The 21,775-nt window shown below is 40.6% G+C and overlaps 1 protein-coding gene across 3 annotated transcripts in view; it reads left to right on the top strand.

The window, feature by feature from the left end:
- The window catches only part of LRFN1 (leucine rich repeat and fibronectin type III domain containing 1), a 708,919-nt gene that overhangs the window by 374,942 nt on the left and 312,202 nt on the right, over positions 1-21,775 (top strand). For all 3 annotated transcript variants that reach the window (XM_085624962.1, XM_085624961.1, XM_085624960.1), the window contains exon 3: positions 14,329-14,412. The gene's annotated coding sequence lies outside the window, so the exon portion shown is untranslated. The remainder of the gene's footprint in view (positions 1-14,328; positions 14,413-21,775) is intronic.

Raw genomic sequence — 21,775 nt, 5'->3', positions numbered from 1 at the left:
GGGCCCTAGAACACTCTGCATTAAACCATCTAATTTCCTGCTGTGCATTGTTCTTCTTCACTACCCTAGTCAAGTTGTTGGCGACCTCTTTACAAATGTCTTCAAAACACTGTATGACCACCTCCGAAGTAGAAGCCTCAGATAAACATTTCATGACCTTTCCAGTATTAGTTTTGACAATACTCTCTTCAAATTTTACAGCATCTATTTTAGACCATTTTCTTTTCACCCCCTGACTAGGATTATAATTCATAGAATATTCATCACCTTTACCATATTTGATCTCCTACCACCATCTCATTCCTTTTCTTTCCCCAGCCTCTCTTCCCAGCCACTGGTCAATATGTGACATGCAAATATGGAAATTTGTTATTAATTATAATGTGTCTCACCTATTATCGTCACTGTCCCCAATTACCATATGTAAGCAACCAAACTGTTTTTCTTGCTATATACAGTGCTATACTTTGTATACCTGTGGTGGTAGAAAGGTCACCTCTTGAAATAAATTGCATTCTATTAACAAGTTCCGTCATTATTGACTAGAAGCCCTAGAACTCATACAATTACTTCCAAGGACCCCCTGGATATCTACATGTCTGTATCCCACATACCAACCCACATACCAACCTCAGGAAACAACCTCTTTCCCTTCTGTTCTCCAGCAGGAGTGAGTGTTCCTTTCTGCTGGAAAATAACATCCATGAAACTAACATCCAATGAACCACCCTTATTGAGTGATTATGAAGGAAGACACGATGGGGAAATCTCTGAAAAAGCCCTGGTGACGACCAGAGATCTCTAGCCCAACAAGGAGACCCTTCACCTACCCTTTTGAAACCAATATTGTTCAGGAAAAAGCAATACATTTAGCTCCTGGTGCACACTCACATGATGATGCTCTTTGAGGCAGCAAAACAGGGGGGAGTAACCTTGTGACCCTAACATAGAATTGACTGGGAGGACGACACTCATTTAACATGTCTATCATTACTAGTCCTCCCACAGAGGTCAGAGACCCCTGTCATTGCATTATCAGACAGACCTTATTTGACTACTATTATGACTGCCCGATGATGAGGTGTGAGGAGTGGAAAGAACAGAAGAGGAGCAACAATGCTGAACTTAGGGTGGAAACATTTGAGAGTTTCTTGTCATCCTGAGATCCACCCTACCTTTTTGGCTCTACATACCTAAACCCTGTGGAGGACGGAGAAACCCAGCTCCATCAGTATCATCTACAAATTGAGTGTCCCATGCAGATACAACATTCCATGCATAACCTAGTTCAAGCCCAACAGGAACCTTTCTTCATGATAAGGAAATCAGGATAACTGTTTCAAGCACAAGAACGGGAAACTAAATGAGTTTTGGATTCTGGATCCTGAAATAAATTTGATTATTATTTGGGGTGGGTGATTACCCACCTCAATGAATATTAACAACACTTCTCAGGGTCTACCCCCAAAGTCACTTAATGAACCTGTGCTTAAACCCCCTGATAGCTATGGCACAGATCAGACATGCTTAACTTAGGACAATGTGTCAAATATTTATGCAGTACCAAAACAGTAATAAAGTCAAAATGTAAAAAAATTAATTGAATTTAAAAAAGTAGAGTCAAATTTCATAAACAAAATTGCATCAAAATGGCAAACGTCAAATAAGGGGAACTGAAGAGATGCATTTTTGAAGTTTTAAGTAGCAATAGTACCAAAAATCACAAAGAATCAATGGCAGTCACCGGTCGCAAATTGAAGCCGACCGCTATGGAGCGCTGGTCAGATATAATATGATATATTAAGCAAATTAAAAAAGCAGCAAAGCTAGCTGTAGATGTCATCAATGTTTTAGAATTGCTTTAGAAAACAATCAAGTCAAAGGGGCTCGTTTTTATAATGCAAACACCAAGCTATTGCTTTGGCAGTGACTGATTGTAAAACATAAAAAAAACATATTCAAATATACTGGAGGAACAGCAAGCACATATCTGTCAAAATCGAAATGTTCTAAATATCTCTCTGCATGTGATCCAGCTTAAAATAACAAAGAGGGCTAGTTGCAGAAAATTTAAGGAATGCAACAGCTTTCTTAGGGTGCCAATAAGAATATGTCAGGAAAATGCATTCCCAGGCCTGATTTACATTTCACAGGACACTAAACTGTAACTGGCCATTTGTTTCTCTGCAGTATACCAGGGAGCAGATGAATGGGCATCTTGGAGAAGAGACATTTCCTTTCCAGAAGTAAGTGCAGCAGCCCACAATCCCCAGAACAATAAATGCTTCCTTTGTGTGCCCAGGCATGGGTTTTGATGCAGCATGTGTAATATAAATAATACAGCGAACCCACCTGTTAAGTCTGCTCTTTTGTCAAATCCCTGTAAAGGTATATTGTTTGCTATGCTTTTGTAGAAGACCTAGGATAGGAGTGGGAAGCAACACCAAGAGCATAGGGGCAGAGCCTGGATGTAAAGGGGGAAGCTGCATATGAGAGGGAGAGCAAGAAACACATGTCTCTCATGGCAAGCTAAAATAAGATTTAAAAGTAGTCCCCTGATGTATATGGTGGAATAGTATAGGCTGGGAATATCGAATACTGATATTTGACAGGACAGAATATCGTTAGAACAATATTTAGGGATAACTTATAGAAAGGTTGCTTTCTATACATTTTCCATGCCTAACTCCACACATGCATACTTTGATGATGTATATATCTTCAAGGTACTTATAAGAGGAGTTAAGAATAGTAAATACTTACCTCCGTCTGTGCACTTAACTTTTGATATTTGTTTCCTCAATATTGTTGTAATTATAGTCTGTCCCATTGATATCCGGAATTTAATAATCCCTACTAAAATCCATGGATGCTAAAGTATGCTTTAGGGAAGGGGCAAGTGCAGGAAAAGCAAGAAAAGCAATTGAATAAGAAGCAAACAAAAAATATTTTGCAAAACAAACACCAACAACTGGTAAGCAATGGGCTGACAGCCTTTCACAAAAACCACAGGGACATTGGAGAAGATTGTTAGAGAGAAGAAGAATGTGCCATCAATGTAGTCTGGATTGAGAAACTATGGCCCATCTATCACATACTTTCACAAGGGAGAAGGAGCACTATAGTTCAATAATGGCCTAAAGAATATATAATGTATACATGGCCAAATAACCTGAAATATAGGCAACATGTAAAATTACACAGAACTAGAAATTCATTGTGTATTCCAAATAAAGGCGCACCAAGACACATCTTTTTTTAGTGTTCTTTCTTAACTTTTCATTCTCACAAGGAACAAAGACACAGCCAATTTGTTTCGTCCTGAAGCATGGGAACTTCTTCAGCGCTGATAAAACATATACGGCAATAACTTATAAGCAAGCAGACACTATGGACATATACACAAAATCTAATTATACATATTGCATGCACATATAAACAGAAACATTGACATTTTAAAATCAACATGAAACAAGTACCTCACAATGACATTAACACTATTCATAAAACAAGTTTGATCATACTATGCCTATAAAATGATACACGCGAATGTATATGCAGAGTGTCTTGAAAAATGACAAGATTGTTTGGAATGCATCTACATACTAAATGTATACAGATCCTGAAAGAAATAATAAGAGCCACAATATAACTGCATTTACCAGTATCTACATCGGAAAAACACATTAGACTTAATCAATTCATTTAGTTTGAATAACATTATTAAAATAATATTACTTATGCAAATTTAGGCCGATAGTTATTCTGCTCAACAATGAACTGACAGTGGAAGAGAACATGCTCACTCTCTTTAGAGACGAAGAAGAGAGAACCATGAAAACAACATCTGATGGATGTATTCAACATTAGCAGAGAACAAGATCACATACTATAGTCCTTACCATGAGAGAGGTCCTAAGACCGTAGAGTCTCTAGTTGAATTATTCCATTTAAACAAACAAGTGTACCATGCTTAGAGAAGAAGAGTGTATATTCAATAAGATTATTGAATAGGGGTGACCCCCAAGATAAAAGATGTGGGGCCGATTCACAGAACTAATCTGAGACAAAATCCTAAACTTACTACTTTTGGTATTCACAGAAGGCATTTAGTAGTAGTAAAGTTAGGATTTTGTCTTAAGTTTGACTTAAGACAGACTTAAGACAAATTTAGGACAGACTTAAGACAGACTTAAGACAAACTTAGGACATACTTAAGACAGACTTAAGACAGACTTAAGACAAACTCCTAACTTTACTACCACTAAATACCTTCTGTGAATACCAAAAGTAGTAAGTTTAGGATTTTGTCTCAGATTACTTCTGTGAATCGGGCCCTGTATCATTACAATCACATTATCTAGTGTATCATGCTTATGAAGTAGTTGTACCAATGCAGAGCTATAATACAAAAACTCTGTACCATGAACTCCAAAATACCACAAGGCAAAAGTCATATCCCTATAAGCACGGTATTTAATATTCTGTACTCTTAAAATAGTTGATACAAACATAACAACTGATACAATTGCTATGTTTCCAAATTGTTAAAGGACGCAACTAAATAACCAAGAGGTTTCTGAAAAATATGTGACCTGAAAAAGCAACTTACCACTGTACATGTAGAAGCAATACAGTTTATTGACACAATTAACAGTGTACTGCATACATTTCTTGAACACAAACCACTAGACAAAATAAGACATAAACACATATGATGTAACTATCATATTCTCAAAAGAAGAAAAACATTACCTAAAAATACCACCTAAAGTACAAACATCAAAGTACACCCCTTAAAGGATTAGCACGAAACCCATTCACTCCAATCATCAATAAATTGACGCAATGACCCATGAGCCTACAACACATTGCATGTGCTCCATCCCTCCAGATCAACCACTACACCATACAATTCAGCAAGCCGCTTCATTCTATATGCAACATTAAGTTAAACTACACCATATTTTTTAAGTGTGCCGCGTAACCCCTCAGTTTTAAACTCTTCAAGCACTTACAGTTAGAGTATGGAAAACCCTTACACGCTTGTTTCACTGTTGTAAGTTGTAAACATACCATCACAGTCAAAGCTCTAGACACACGTGTAGTGCTTATTCAAGCCTATTACACGCTTATTTCGCCGTGCAGCAGCAATCTGGCCCGTCTCATAAGTAATCAAAACTAAAGGCATTCAGACTCTTTAAGCACTTATATCTCGAGTACACAAAGCAATGCATGTGTGCTTCGTTGTGCAACATCAAATCAACATTATCTGGTACATGGAGAAAAATACAAGTCACAATCATCACATCCCGATCCAGGCTCTAAACACCCCATCTCTTACTTACGTATATTCCACATCAAATCATTTCATGAAAACACTTATGTGTATTATAGCACAAAGAGCGAATGAGAGTAAGGAAATCTTTTAAATACTGCTCAGATTTGAATAGTATGGATCTCACCTGTAGTTTCAAAACAAGTGAATCCCAAAGTCTGCAAAAACAAGTGGGCCAGCTTGTAGTGGTCTTGGCCAGGTTGCGAAGAGGTGAAAGGCTATCCGTATACATAACTAACAAACTAGTACTTCACGTGGCAATTAAGAACAGCGCTCCTACTTGAATGTGTTGTCATTTGGCACATGGATTTCCTGGGCAAGATATAAAACAAGTGCATACGCCTCAAAGCCACCAAAAAACAGCGATGGGAAGAACGTCGACCATTTTGCAGTAGTCATAGCAATGTTTAAACTAAAAAAAGAAAGAATTAGCAGTGCCACAATCTGGTGCAACTGAGTCCTACATGCCAGAACCAAAACGTAATTGGAATCTCTAACACCAATAGTTGAAAATCAATGAATGTATAATATTAGGTACAAAAATGGTTACACTAAACAAATGCATGCACACCCCAACTATAAAACCAGCAACAGGAGATGTATCGGCCATTTTGTAGTAGTCCTCACAACATACTAAAGTCAGAAAAATAAAGGAAAACATTGTCTCTAACTAGCACACCCGAATTCTACATGCCAAAACCAAAACCTGATTGGTAAATCTGATGTTGAAGGTCAGTAAACATGATTATATTGGGCTAGGTGTAGAAATGGTTACATGGAACAACAAGACACTTGTGAGTTAATGATCACATTAGACATGAACCAATGACAGCCATTAAAGAGCGATAACATAATTCATCAGGCTCATCAAACTCAAACTGTATCTTCATAAATGGTTAAAAAAGTAATCAAAGTTCATTCCTATTATAATCTCATCAAAATGACCAAACACACACACAAAATATTTTTTTACCTGCATTGTATTCCCCTGAAGGTCAAGGGAAATGAAGGAAATCATTTTCCTTTTTCAAATCAAACTTAACTGTTCGTAGATGAGATATGTATTTTGCCTCACATTGCCTTGGTGCACGTTCCCTATCACCACCATGAACATCTGCTGTTAACAAATCAATCTCATGAATTTTGAAAGGGCATTTAATGTCTCTATCAGAACTATGAGATTATAAGGGATAGACAGCATCTCTACAACGAATGGCCCTGACATGTTCACGTGTCCTGATTCTCAATTCTCCTGTATACACTTTACCACAAGTATGTAGAACGGTATACACAACAAAAGTAATCAGACAATTTGTAAATGAGTTAATTGTATAGCTGCATGTGTTGAATTTTAACATAGTAGTTTTGTTAATGCCATATTGGCACATAGTGCATGTGGTACATATAAAATAAAAACATTGGGCTGCTGTGACTGCCAGTTCAAGATATCTTTACTCTTAACTTGGGGCATGTAACTAGGGCTCACAATATCCTTGATGTTGCACCCTCTCTTCTAGGTAATTGTGGGTTTATGCCATAGCACAGGTTCCAAACGAGGGACATCAGCTAATAAGCCCCCATGTTTGTTCAAAATAAGCCGTATCTGATGGCTCAAAGAATTGTAAGTGGTAATACATACCAACTGTTTCTGAGACTTCTCTTTTTTTGTTGGTTTCGTAGAAGAGCATTCCTCTTGTGGTTATTTAATCTCTTCTGAGTGTTTTACAGATGTTTAGTGTCGTAACCTCTTTGTACCAACCTAACTGACATGTGCTCAAGGTTATGATCACATTCTTCATCTTCTCTAAAGTGCAACATCTCTCCTACCAGTATAGATTTGATAGTTGGAGAGGGGGTGTGCACTACTTGCTAAAAGAGTACTGTTACAAGTTGTAGGCTTGCAATACAATGTGCCCTGTATTTTGTTGTCAAAAATGCAGAATCAAGGAAGTTAATCCTAGTTTTATAATGGTTCATAGTAAACCCAGCATTGTTGCTGTTCAGGTATTCAAAATAACTTTCCATCTGTGGTAGGGACCCCGTCCAGATCACTATAACATCATCAGCGCCACCAAAAATGGATATGTTCAGTGCATTCGGATGCCTTTGAGGGCCAAGAATGCACCCTCTCAAACCAACCCATAAAAAGGTTGACATAAGAGGGTGCAAACCTGGACCCCATGGCAGTAACCTGAAGCTGTTGGTACCACTGTCCATCATAAAGGAAAACATTGTTACTCTACATCAAATCTACCATTTCCAAAAGCATCTGTGAATGCTCACATAAGTTGGTACATCTGGTTGATAGAAAATATTCTAAAGCTCTTAAATCACAATCCTTCTCAATACATGTATACTATCCCTCCACTTCTAGGGTTATAAACATCATAATTTCTGGGTCCCATGTTACATTCTCAAACTTACTCAGTATGTTAGTTGTGTCCCATAAAAATGAGGGGAGATTTATACCAAATGGCTTGAGAAACACATCAACAAATTCTAAAATGTGCGCTGTTGGAGAGCCGATACCAAAAACTAATGGGGTGGCCTGTTGTAAAGGCCACCTCTTTATGTATCTTCAGGAGAATGCATAAGCAGAGGTGTCTAGGGGAATCAACTCTCAACTATTTAAATTCCATATCTGTCAGTAAGCATATCTCCTGCTAATGTGCCAGTTGATTGTTGATTTTAATCTTGAACATTAAAGTAGGATTACGTTCTAGCATCTTATAGCAGTTTTATTATTAAGTTGCTGCATCACCTCCAGATGATATTTGGTATGGTTCATAACAACAACATTTCTCCCTTTGTCAGCCTCACGAATAATTAATGATTTATTCGTTTTTGAACCTTGTAACGCAATATTCTCTTCTTTAGTGAGGTTACTAGTTTGGGCCTTATAAACTTCAGAAGACCTAGTTCTATCTTCCAAATCGTAAAGATCTCCCATTACCGTTTTCATGAAAAGGTCAATCCCATCAAACTGTATAGTATATGGGATAAACTTAGATTATGTCTAAGTTTACCTATCAAAGCCTAAATCTGGTTGTATTTCTAAGTCACTCAAGGAGTCTTTCATATTGAGGTTGAAATGATTGTCAAGAGATAGAACACAATAAATATCTTTGACATCTGAAATTGTCGTATCTGATAACCCACACTTTTATTGACATCATAAGCCTTCTGTGGATTCAAGGCAAAAATGCTTTTGAGTTTAAGAGTTCTTATGAACATAAAGAGTTCAATAGGAATATCAGAGAATTCACAATAGTCGATAGGGCGAAAACCCCTATTTAGTACATTGATTTCAACTTAATTTGGGGTATAATCAGATAAATTAAAAATCAAGTTGACATCATTAGTAGAGATAACTACAAGTGTTTATGCAAGTTATTGCTTTCTCTTTGTTTGTTGTCTTGTCCTAACCCCTGCATGTGTGTCTGTTTTGTCTTGTTTCCCCCCGCCTGCAAACTCTCCTTGTTTTGCATCTGTGGGGTTTTGTTTGAGGCTCTTCCTGCATTTTTCAGTTTGTCTAAAAAAGTGAACGGCTTTTTAAACCGTTGGTCTTAGGAGCAGGGGCGTCTCCTCCTCTAAGGCGGAGGAGCGTCACCCACTGCTCTTTGAGCAGGAAAAATAAAATGATACTAATGTAGTTATTATCCCTTTATTTCTTGCAGGTTCGGGGTTGGGTAAGGGTGGGGCGGGGCTGGAGTCACAGGGGGAGGAGTGGTTTGTGCACACTAAGTGCACATGACCGCTTGTCCGGCCAACTGGGACTGGCTAGTCATACGCACTTAGCATGTTCCCCACCAGGCTGCATTACCCAGCCTGATGGGGAACATGCCCAGTCCCCCAGTCCCCATCTGAGCGCCGATCCACGGCACTCAGACCAATGACAATTTAATAGCTATGGGGAGCCTGGGTGCTTCCTGGTTCCCGGACTCCGGAGAAGCGAGGAGACGTTCAGCGGAAGAGGTAAATAGTAATTTTTTTTTATTAGGTACCCTGCTACCCCCTCTTCCCCCCCTGCCCCTCCACCCTCATTGCCTGTCAGCCACTACTGCCTAGGAGTGAACACTTTGCTACTGTGGGAACTGTACGGCGTGCGGTAATAGTGAACCATTACCGTTTTATTTGTGTTTCCCATCTATTACATGCATGTGCTGCCTTGCAAAATATTAGAAGACGTAGCCTAGGAAAACATTTTTTAGAAAATGAAATTCACAGGTTATTCAAAGTTGCCAAATGATGGGACCTGGAACAAACTAATCCCACGTGCATACACTTGGAGCACCTGGAGCCATCAGAGACAAAGTTGGCAGCAGTTCAAATTAAAATTTTAATTGACTGTTGATAGCTGCTTTCAGGTTCATAAATGCCTATGCCAAATAGAATATTGTTTGTAAATTGTAAAGAAGCATTTCTAATTAGGTGAGGTTGCAGGAAGGTCAAACTTTTACTGTCTTTGAAAAGCCTACATTAAGTGATTACTCTTTATTTAGATCTTTATAGAAGGTATCGAAGTGAGGTAGTGGAGAACAGGGAAACCTGATTTTAGTGTTGGTGGTTTTCAGATGATTGTATTTTTTTAATGTTGTTTATAACAGGAAAGTCTAGGTTTGGTGAATAATAGATTATTTTTGTTTCTGTAATGAATGGCTCATTAAGGTTAAAAAAGGTATAAAAACAAAATATAGTCTTATGTGTGTAAGAGCAAGAACCTGCTAAAATTGGTAGTTGACCAAACAAGCAAATAAAGAATTCCAACAAGTACCACTATACAAAGTAAAACCAAACACGGATGAGTTCCTTACACCAGAAACGAGGCAACTTGAAGTCTCTTAGGCACATGAGGTGTAGGTGTCAGAGTGAGAAAATGCAGAGAGGGAGTGATGGGATAGAGATAAAGAAGCAGGGAGGGTAGAAATGGGAGAAGAGTTGGTTTGTGAGAAGCAGAGGAAAATTAAGCAGTGGACTAAGACAGATGTAAGAAGGGATGGAGAAAGAGATTAAAAAGAAACAGGGAGGAGAGCAGAAAGTAAGGTCTTAGTGGAAGTTGCAGGCAAACTGCAGAGGATGCAGAGGAGGCAGGAGAGAGGAGGAATAAGCAGTAATCTGAAGTAAGGAGTGACAAGCCTATAGAATATGAGTTTTTATTGATTCTAGCGTTTGCAATTTTTCGTTTTAATCTATAAATACAGAGCAGGAAGTACTAAACCTCCAAGTAAAAACAATTTGAGCCGAGGTTTGCAGATAGGGCCCACTGGCATTTTGTGGGTCCAGGACTTATTTTTCCTCATCAGACTTTGACCAGATCTAGCGAGAGAAAAACACAAATTGGAGAAAAATGAGAGAGGAAAAGACGGAAAAACAGCGACAAAGAAATCATACAGGCGTGAAAAAGAACCTGGAAGAGTGGGATAATGGGGCAGGAGCTGTTTAGTGGTGGATGAAAGAAAGCAGAATTTGATGGATTCAGGGCTATGCAGACTAACATTCGATACTCTATTCTGCAACTCTGTACTCACACCACTCTACACCATTGCACTTTACGTCACTTTACTCTCCACCACTCAATGACAATGCACACTACACATTGCACTCTATGTCGTTGAACTCTACACCAATGAACTCTGTGCCACTGAACTCTGCTCCATTCTACTCTGTGCCTCTGCATTCTACTCTACACTACTCTACAATTCAGTACTCTACTTCACGCCAATGCACTCTACGCCAGTACACTCTACACCACTACACTCTTTGCCACTCTAATCTACTGTGCATCACTGCACTCTATGACCTCATTCTATGCCACTTCACTCTACGCCTTTCTACTATACTCTGCACCACTCTACTCTATGTCAGCACACTTCACCCCACTCTACTATGCACCACTCCACTCTACACCTCTCAGCTCCATGCTACTCCACTCTATGCCACTCTACTCTGCAACACTGCACTCTGTTGCACTCTGCGCCTATACACTCTACACTACTAGCCTATGCAACTCCACTCTACCCTGCCCCCCTTCAGTCTACCTTGCACCACTCTACGCCACTTCAGTCTACTCTGAAACAATATACTCCAATCCACTACATTCTTGTCCATTTTACTCCACTCTGTGCCACTGCACTCTACACCATCCTACTCTACACTGCACCACTCTACTCTAGGCCACTGTGCTCTACACCACCACTCTATGCCACTCCGCTCTACCCTGCACAACTCCACTATATGCCACTTCACTCTGAAACAATCTAATCTATGCCACGGCACTCCATTCTGCTACACTGCACTATCTGCTACTCCATTCTATGCCACTCTACTCTTCACCACTCTACTCTTCGCCACTCCGCTCTATACCACTCTAATCTAAACCACTGCAATCTATGTCATTGCACTCAACGTCATTTTACTCAAAACCAATGCACTGCATGCCACTGCTGTTTGCCAAGCACTTTGAACCTCTGCACTCTATGCCACTATACTCTACTCTGCAATGCTCTATGCTACTTCATGCTGCCCCACTTTTACACCATCACAGCACTCTACACCACTCTATTTTACTCTGCGTTAATCTACTCAGTGCCACTTTACTTTGCGCCACTGCACTCCACACCACTGCACTCTATGACACTTTACTTTGCAAAACTGCACTTTCAGCGACTTAACTCAAAGCCACTCTACTCTGCAATACTGCATTCCACACCACTACACACTAAGCCACTTTACACTATTGCTCTATATTTTACCGCACTCTACGCCACTCTATTCTACTCAGTATTGCCATAATCTGGCCCACTGCACTCTGACACTCTACTCTGCCCCAATGCACCCTACTCTGCACCACTCTACTTCATGCCACAGCACTCTACTCTGATCCACTGAAGTCTATGCCACTCAACTGCACTCTGTGCCACTACACTCTACACCACTACATTCCACTCTAATCTCTTCTGCTCTGCTTCACTCCACTCCAACGCACTCTATACCACTGTACTGTATGTCACTGCACGTTACTCCACTCAACTCTACCTGTCTTCATTCTACCCTGCACCACTCCACTCTATGTCAGTTTACTTTACTCTAAAGAAATCTACTCTACGCCCCTGCACGGCAAACTACTTGCACCACTCTATGTCACTGCACTCTATGCCACTCTGCTCTATGTCACTGTATTCTAAACCAATACACTCTACACCACTTTACTCATAACCAGTGCACTCTACCCCAATCTACTCAGCACCACTGTACTTTACGCCACGTCAATCGAGGCCACTCTAATCCACTCTATGACACTACGATATGCTACTCTATGACGCTGTACTCCATTAAACTCTACTACTCTCTAACACTATACTCCACCCTTACTCCATTAAACTCTACTACACTCTAACACTATACTCCACCCTCTGACACTCCACTCTAAATCACTCTGCTCCACTCTGCAAGACTACTCCACTCCATGATGCTCCACACAACTCCCTCTATACCACTCCATGCCACTTTACTCCACTCTATTCTATGATACACTACTCCACTTCACTATTCCACTCTATGCCACTTTACTATAAGCCACTTCACTCTACTCTGTCACTTAACTCTGCAACACTCTACCCCACTATATGCCATTCCACTTTCCTATACTACTGCACTCTAAGCCACTACACTCTTCAGCAATCTACTACACTCTAGACAGCTCTACTCCACTCTCTGCTACAACCTCTGTGTCACTCCACTCTGCTCTGCACCCCTCTACGACACTTTATGCCATGCCACTCTACAACACTCAACTCCACTCAGCTCTGCTCCACTCTATGCCCTTCCACTCCACAAGTCTCTACTTACTCAACGCCACTCCACAACACTTTACACCACTCCACGACGCTCGCCATCACCCCGTTCCACGCCAATCAACTCTACTCTGCACCTCTCCATGCCACTCTAGCAACTCCATAACAATCCACTCTACTCCACTTTCCAACACCCCCTTCTAGTCTCCTGCACCACGCTAACATTTAGCCATGCTGAACAGTAGCCATATTGGGGTAGAACTTGCCTAAAACATATTGGCAAAGCCAGTATCTCTTGCATAGGTGAGACCTATTGGCTTTGCCAATGTTTGTTTATCAAGCTAATATTTTTTGAATTTTTTAATATTTTTTAGGTGAAATTTAACTGAAGCCGGAGCCAACGGAGTTCGCTCAAAATGGAAGTTATGTGATTGGACTTATTAGATCTCGATGATAGTCTGTTTATATGCCTTCTGTGTCACTGGTACTAGGAATTACTAGCCAATTTGGTGAGTGATGCGGGAGCACTACTTCCCAATATTTTCACCCATACATTTTGGACCACATTTACCAAAGTGTCACCCAGTGCAGCACAGCAGTCAAAAATACTGTGCTATGTTGCTTGACAGGAGAGAGCAGGAGAGTGCCATATCTATAGTGATATTACACTCACCTTCCCTCTTCCTAGTGCAGCACATAATTTCACTGCAGAACGCCACACACACCTTTGCCCATAACGCAAGGGTGTGTGTGTGAGTCCAGCATAGGTGTTGTGCTGGGAAGGTTTCCTTTCAGTACAAAATACTATTTCTAGCCAACTTTTAAGACTTTTCCTACTGTGTATGCGTGCTGTACTGTCAAGCACACATGCAAAGTCGGAAAAGAAAGGAGAAATTAAAACATTTCTTCTTCAAATACCTGCTTTAATGTGGTATTTATTTTTGATACGAAACCCTGTCTATTATTGTCAGTAGAACGAGTTTGAGTAAAAAATGTGGGTGGTTGAATGGGCATGCTCATGTACCACCCATGGAACGCCCCCTTGATGCTAAGTAACACAAAGCAGTAACTTGGCGAAACATACACCACAGCCAGAAACATGTTCAGTCGTAGCGTGTTAATGTGTGATTGTAATATGCCTTATCTTTGCATGTAGAGAAACGGACTCTAATTTACATGTCTTTCTTCTCTCAACAGGAACCAGCAAAGAGTCTTCATGATTGGCAGTCCAGGACCATACCACCAATCACATGCAGGCTTTTATCCAGAGGTGTAAGCTAGGTGAGTGTGACCATGCCTAAAGGCTGTAAGTAACATCTGTCCATTGGATGATTCTGCTACCTACACTTTGTCAATTTGCACCTGTAGAAGTAGATCACTGATACAGTGTTCCTACTAGTGTAACCCTACTCAAGCCAGTCCATGAATTTTGAGACTTGCTCTATGATTGTATATTCTGTGACTGTCAACATGACACACCTATGATACAGATAGCAGCTTGATTTGGATTGGAAAATATGGTAAATGGCTGTCCGAATAGTTGAAGCCATGTTATAAATGTTGCAACACATGCACTCCATTGTGTCTAGAACAACCCGGATCAAAACGGATGCATGTGCTTTCCTCCACGTTAAGAGTGCATGGAAATGGAAAATCTTGGAAGCTAAGGACCACCCTCTAATGCATTGGACTGCCTGCAATGATCTACTTTGAGGGCATACATACTTTCAAAGGATGACCACCTCACTCCTGGTCAACACAGACACTGTCCTCAGCCCTGCATTTTTTATCTACAAATTGTTGGTTTTGAATATATGTTAGTCTAGTTAGTTTAAAGGAAGCGAGCAAGACTAGAATTCCTTAGTTCTCATACCAAAGTCCTGTCCTGAAAACACTGTCCCTGATGACCTGAAGGGAGATGGTCCATGTAGCCATACCACAACCTGTGTGGCACACTTAGTTCCACCTTCTCACAATCTTCCCCCGCAGGCACACACTTTCTTGCCGCCACAATGTAGATGATTAGAAAGGTTGATTCTCATCCTAGGCATGCCAGGAGTGTTTGTACAAACCTTTTGATGACACGAGTGTAAAATAAGTACTGTTTGATCACATACTAGTTGCTCAATGAATTACCAGTGTTACCAGGAGTCCTTTACTGCCAAGGTTTCTACATAATCTCAAAACTTTACCTTTCTGGGACATCTGCACCTGTACTTCTAGATTCTATATGAACTGATGAAATATGGACACTCCTCAGACACAGAGATGTGTGTGACTTGATGGTCGCAGGTTAGAGTTTTAGTCTTTTGAGAAAAGTAAAATCTTTACAATTTCAAGGTCAGTAGTGACAACTTTTATTGGCATCTAGAGAAAATTGTGTTTGCAGTATGCATTATAACTGTATCTACCAAAGACAAAAAGCTACTTTTATACATCTAGAGTTCGTTAACTTCTGACCATAAATGACTTCTCGTCACGGCCTAGACCAAAATCCTCTGTGTTAATAGGATTGTAGCCAACTGTGCATTATCCAAGTCAAGGAGATGCTGATATTGCAGATTTGTTAGCAAATCACATATACACTCATTTAATTTACATCTGGCCTACACACAGATCAGGAAAATGTAACTTTGATTCCAAAAGGGAGATATCAAGCCTATGATGATATTCCTCGTGCGTCATAGCAATGAAGACATATTTATTAGAGGTTCTTAGTGTCTGGGAGAAGCTTGGCTGCTGTGCCATTAAAAATAGGATCACAAAATGGTTGGACAACCGTCAAGAGTCTTATACTGTGTAATACCATTTTAGGAGACATAAAAGTAAAACAGTTCAATGTCACTGTTGTTCACATGGAATTTTTATATATATGCGCTGTGGCATCTTTCAAAATATTTTGACATTGTTCTGAAATGGTTATTAAACCAAAAAAGCATTTTATTACGAGTATTAAATGCACCGGCGCAGCATCACGAACTCCAGGGGGAGTGGCGGTCCTCCCATTAGCTGGCAGAAGAACCAATCAGGCCATACATCATTTTAAAAATCTGTTCGCTGTGTCAGTGTTTGTACGGCTTTTCACCGCACTGTGGAAGGCTGACGCTGAAACACGTATTTGGAAAATAAAAGCCTTTGAAAACACCTTGTGAGTGCACCTATTCTAATTGAAGTTGTTGTGTAATGGAGCAGGTCCCACCCCCTGCCTACATGGTTACACCCGCCAAGTGTTCGGCGGCCTCGGTGGAATCAGTGTTGGATTTAATTTGGGATGCCTGAACCGCCGCCGCAAGGCCCTGTCGACCACTGAAGGTCGTGGCTTATCCAAAGCCAGGAGTGCCCAGCCATACGACGGACAACCACAGTACGCCAAAGCAGACATCCGGCGGCAGGCGAAAGGTGTTGCAGGCACAGCAAGAGTGGTAGGACTCCAACAGAGATGCGCTGGGGCATTTTTGAAAATATTTTGACATTGGTCTGAAATGGGTATTAAACCAAAAAAACATGTTATTACGAGTATTAAATGCACTGGCGCAGCATCACGAACTCCAGGGGGAGTGGCAGTCCTCCCATGTCCGGCAGAAGAACCAATCAGGCCATACATCATTTTAAAAATCTGTTCGCTGTGTCAGTGATTGGACGGCTTTTCACCGCACTGAGGAAGGCGAACGCTGAAATGCATATGCGGGAAAAAAAAGCCTTTGAAAACACCTTGTGAGTGCACCTATTCCAATTGAAGTTGTTGTGTAACAGAGCAGAATCCACCCCCTGCCTACCTGGTTGCACCGCCAAGTGTTCGGCGGCCTCGATGGAATCAGTGTTGGATATATATATATATATATATTCACTGAAAAAACCATAGGTTTCACACAAGTTATAGTTAGCTGTACATTTCACTCGTAAAAAACCAATGAAATTCCCCCGTTATAGTTAGTGCAGGCAACTATAACTCACGCGACCGCAATCCTCTGCTGATGCTAATACTGTATTTAGACACTTATTTGCCCATGTCTTCTTCCATTAAATTTTAGCTATACATATATTACAAATATATTTTTTTTCATAAAGACACATATGTCATCAGCAGAGGATTGCGGTCGCGTGAGTTATAGTTGCCTGCACTAACTATAACGGGGGAATTTCATTGGTTTTTTACGAGTGAAATGTACAGCTAACTATAACTTGTGTGAAACCTATGGTTTTTTCAGTAAATTTGCAAGGTTTTTTAAATGCTAATTCCTAACTATAACGTGTGTGAAACCTATGGTTTTTTCAGTGAATTTGTACGGTTTTTTAAATGCTAGGTTACTTTACGCCATTCGTGGCGTGCGCGCCCAGTTAACGCAGTTCGTTCCGTGCGCGCACTGTGCGCTTCGCGCACCGTGCGCGCATTGTGAGCACGCGGTGCACGAAGCGCACCGTGCGCATACTTTACGCAGTTAGTGCCGTGCACGCACGGTGGTCACGCGGTGCGCTGCGTGCACCGCGTGCCCACGTTACGCGGGATGGGCCATGTATGCACGATGCGCTTCGCGCACCGTGCGCACATGGGGGACATATTATGTGCTTCGTTGTGAAAGGTATTCATTTTTAGTTTCCTTGATTAATATATATGCCATGCACAAATGGTGCCCTGTGGGCACCATTTGCACACGGGGTGGGGAAAGTGTGGATAATTTTTTTTTATTTAATAATTTTAACCGTACGCGTACGGTAAGCGTAATCGGCAATTTTTCGAAAAAAATTGAAATTGTTTTTGTGGCCTTGGGGGTTGTTGGGGGACACCTATATCGATGCTGGGTGGTTAAGAACTAAATATACTACCCCTTTAGATGTTTTTTGACTTTGTTTATGCTGCCCCCCTCAGAGTGCGAGAGAGAAAATGGCGGACGCCGCTTCCTGGTTTCGACCGATTCGAATGTTTACTTAGATCGAACAGCCAATCAGAATCGCGCTCGCGCACGTCACCGTACGCGTACGGTAAGCGCACCGTAAGCGCACCGTAAGCTGGCTCAGATATATATATTGATTTAAAGGCTATTTTCTCAGAATCTACTGAACAGATTTACACCAAACCTACAAAAGGCACTTCCTTGACCTGTAGACTACCTCTCTGCCAAATTTCAAGGAACTCTGTTCAGCCGTTCGGGCTGTAGCTGTGTCTAAAGGTCCTATGGAAAAATGCATGGGAAAAACGCGTTTTGGGACCCCCCTTTTATCTCAGCCCCCGCTTGACGAATCCCCCCGAGACTTTCAGGGTAGGAGCGGAGCGCAGCGCCCCACCTATTTTGAAAATTTCGCGAGGATTCGTCGACCGGCGCCAAAGTTATTCAAAATAGAATGTTGCGGTTTTCCTATGGAAACAGGGTCCTAACTATAACTACCTACTGGCGACCGCCAGTAGGTAATATATATATATATATATATATATTTATTTTGAGGTACAACAATTTGCAATACAGATGCATCAATTCTAGACAAAATCTTCAAGCACCAACACTAAATACGTTTACATGGATTCAAGTTAAATGTCTAGCTGTCAATTTGAAAAAACTGTGAAATGTGATGAAACCACCCTAAAACAGGGGGTAGAATGAAGTACAGGAATACAAGATGCCTTAAAAAGCAAAGGAATGTATTAGTGGCAAGACCGACTTAATTGCATCTAGAAAGATCCTGGGGAAGCAGATCACACCAAGTTTGATTTTAGAAGAAGGCCCTGAATATAAGTTGAGGAGCGGAAAATCATGAGCAGTCTGTTGTTCCCGCCCCCAGATTTACCAAGAGTGGAAATAACATATGTAATTTTACCAGCCACAAAATACAATAAGTCAAGTTGTGCAAGTATGAGTGCAATGCATTTCAGCCCCATTTCCATACCTCCACCTGACCCCAATCCAAGGTACAGTGTGGGCATGTAATATCCCCCCACAAAACAACAGCCTTTCCTTCCCTTTTCCATCTTCTTTACACCTCTCGCTCACAGCTTGCCCCGCACCAGCCCAGCTGCTCACATTTACCACCTGTTCATAGCAGGTGGTAATGTGAGTGCTAATTCCCATGGAAAAGGGAATATTGCGTGTAAATCTGCCTGGTTAAACTGTGTCCACAGAGTTAATCCCTATATGTGTGAATTAAATTGTACCTGCATCATTTATCTTTTGACTTCTCTCACACATTTCCCGATCAGTCCTTTGTTTTAACTTTACTTAAATTGTGTCTTGGTGTGTTCTATCCACAGTGGCTTAGCACTTGTGAGTATCCATGTGTCCTAAATAAGGTCCCACATTTTTTTCTTCACATAGTAAGTGTAATCCCAACAAGAAGTTTGTAAGCGGTTGTATGTGGTTAGCAAAGATATTTTCTGCCAGAAAAATGGTGTCTAAAATATTGTTTTACAAAAATATTGCACCATAGTGTTTAGACTTTTTATTAGAACATTGGCATGTGGAGCACTCCTTTGAATACAGTGGATTGCTATGGGCTTCTACGGGCCTGTAGAAGCCCACAGAACAACATTCCAATGTTGTTTTGGTTCTCAGCTGCTGCTGTAAACAAAGCCCGCTCGGAGCCTGAGGGGGTTTAAACCCCCTCAGGCTCTGAGGGGCCTTTGTTTTTAGTAATTTGAGCATTCTACCCTCTGGGGTGGAATGTTCTAATAGCCATAAAGCTCTCCCAGCAGGCTCTACTGGCCATTAAAGGCCTGCTCCCTTGTTAAAGGCCCTCGCCTTCAGCGCAGGCCTTTAAAGCTGGAGCGGGCATTTAATAGCCAGTAGAGCCAGCTAGGTTGGGCTCTAAGGCTATATTACGCAATGTTTTTGTCGGACGATATTTTGGGTACAATATTCTGATACCATACTAGTTTTTTTTTTGTAAGGGAGGATATCTGCGTTAAAGTCTGTATCTTTGCAATGCTTTTTATCGTGAGATCCCCATTTATACTTTATCCCATGAGTAAATCGAACTCCCATAGCTTTCCCTCGTAACATATCAAATAGGCATTGAAAGTTTAAAAATAACATAAAGTAAAATTCTTCTATGTAACAGTACTGTACCTGGCGGCAAAAAAAAGTAAAACATTATGCATCATAAAATAAATTTAAAAGACATGAAATGAAAGCATAAAACAAGAGATTGGCCTACCAGTCCTAACACTGAAGTGGACTACTCTTTGGTGGATGTGCACATGGCAAAATGCCATCACACAGAGAGAAGAGAGACTGGCTGAAGTGGACTGGCCCACTGCCTTTGCTGTGGACTGTAATGAAACAAACCAAACAACAATGCCAATACTGATAAACACTTCAAAAATTGCTTAAGGGGGCCATAGAACTAAATCTATGATACCCGATAGTCATATTTTTAGTTCTCAATTTTATTTTTGCAAATCTTTTTTCAGTTTTCTTTCAATGGATGAAAAACTTTATATATTTCAATCAAAATAAACAATAATGTTAAAAAAAACCTATGCATTCAAACACAACTAAAATGACACCATACTCACGCTTCAATTACTTTTGCCACCTCAACCATCCCATTCAAACTCATTTATAACCCATACTATACTTCAAACATACACACCGGGCCCCATCTGATTGCACCACCTTACTTTTCTATTTAGGGAAAATCAGGAGGGGAACGACACAACCAAACAACAATAGAAATTCTACCACAGTCTTTTTAGTGCACAATGGAACAATATAAATCATAAAATTATACAGTGACAAGAAATATTTACAGTGCATAAAAGCCAAAATTATTATAACACGTTTGTTTGGCACAAAAATGCTAGGTCGACGCGTTTCGAACGCAATCGTTACAAGGGTTCTTTTCAGGAACAGAATATATGAAAAAAACGAGAGAAAATCTCTTTCTTTCCAAATTAAGCTATTTTAACAAATCATATAGAGAAACCCCAGTGTTCTCTCAGCTTACCTTAATCTATCATAGCAGAGCCTACTGTTCTCTGAGTCTCCTAACGGGCGAATCTATCTGTAGGCCATAAAACTGGATTTTTAAAAAAAACACAGGTATTTACAAAAACTTCCTAGACACAAAACTTATTGCTATCGTTTGTCATTGTCTGAATGTTCTTACAATGAGTGGGGTGTCAAGGGCATACACTTTTCGGTATGCTATCCGTTGTTATGTAGAGTAATCAGATGGCACGACCGTGGAAACTTATACGTCCAACTCCTCCCGGGTGTGATTTCTTTTGAGAATTGAGATGTCCATTAGGTCTCTACCGGCTTCTGCCGAACGCTGCGGTGTTATCTACGCTGTAATATAACATACCTTTCAGTCTAGGACAGGGAGGTTACTCTATCTTTGAGTCAGCAGTTGGCATTAGTTCTCCTCTGTACACCAGTTGCGGTGAATAAATCCCGCCATCTCTATGGGGAGACAGAAAGAAAACAATACGTCTGTTGCCATTCTAATATATTGAAATCGCCCGCTAAAATCTGGATACGTTTGTGGTGTCTCGATAGGATTAAGCGCCACTTGCTGTGTCTATGAGAAATTGACTCATGTTGATGATTTTGATTTTAACGCGAAACGCTCCTGGCAGCACTACAGTAAAACAGGCATCTCTGAAGTCGCATCACTTTTGTATATCTCGTACTTGGCGGTTTGTTGCTCAGCG

This window comes from Triturus cristatus, chromosome 9, assembly GCF_964204655.1.
Source record: "Triturus cristatus chromosome 9, aTriCri1.1, whole genome shotgun sequence".
Lineage (NCBI taxonomy): Eukaryota > Metazoa > Chordata > Amphibia > Caudata > Salamandridae > Triturus > Triturus cristatus.
This window is presented reverse-complemented; position numbering and strand designations above follow the sequence as displayed.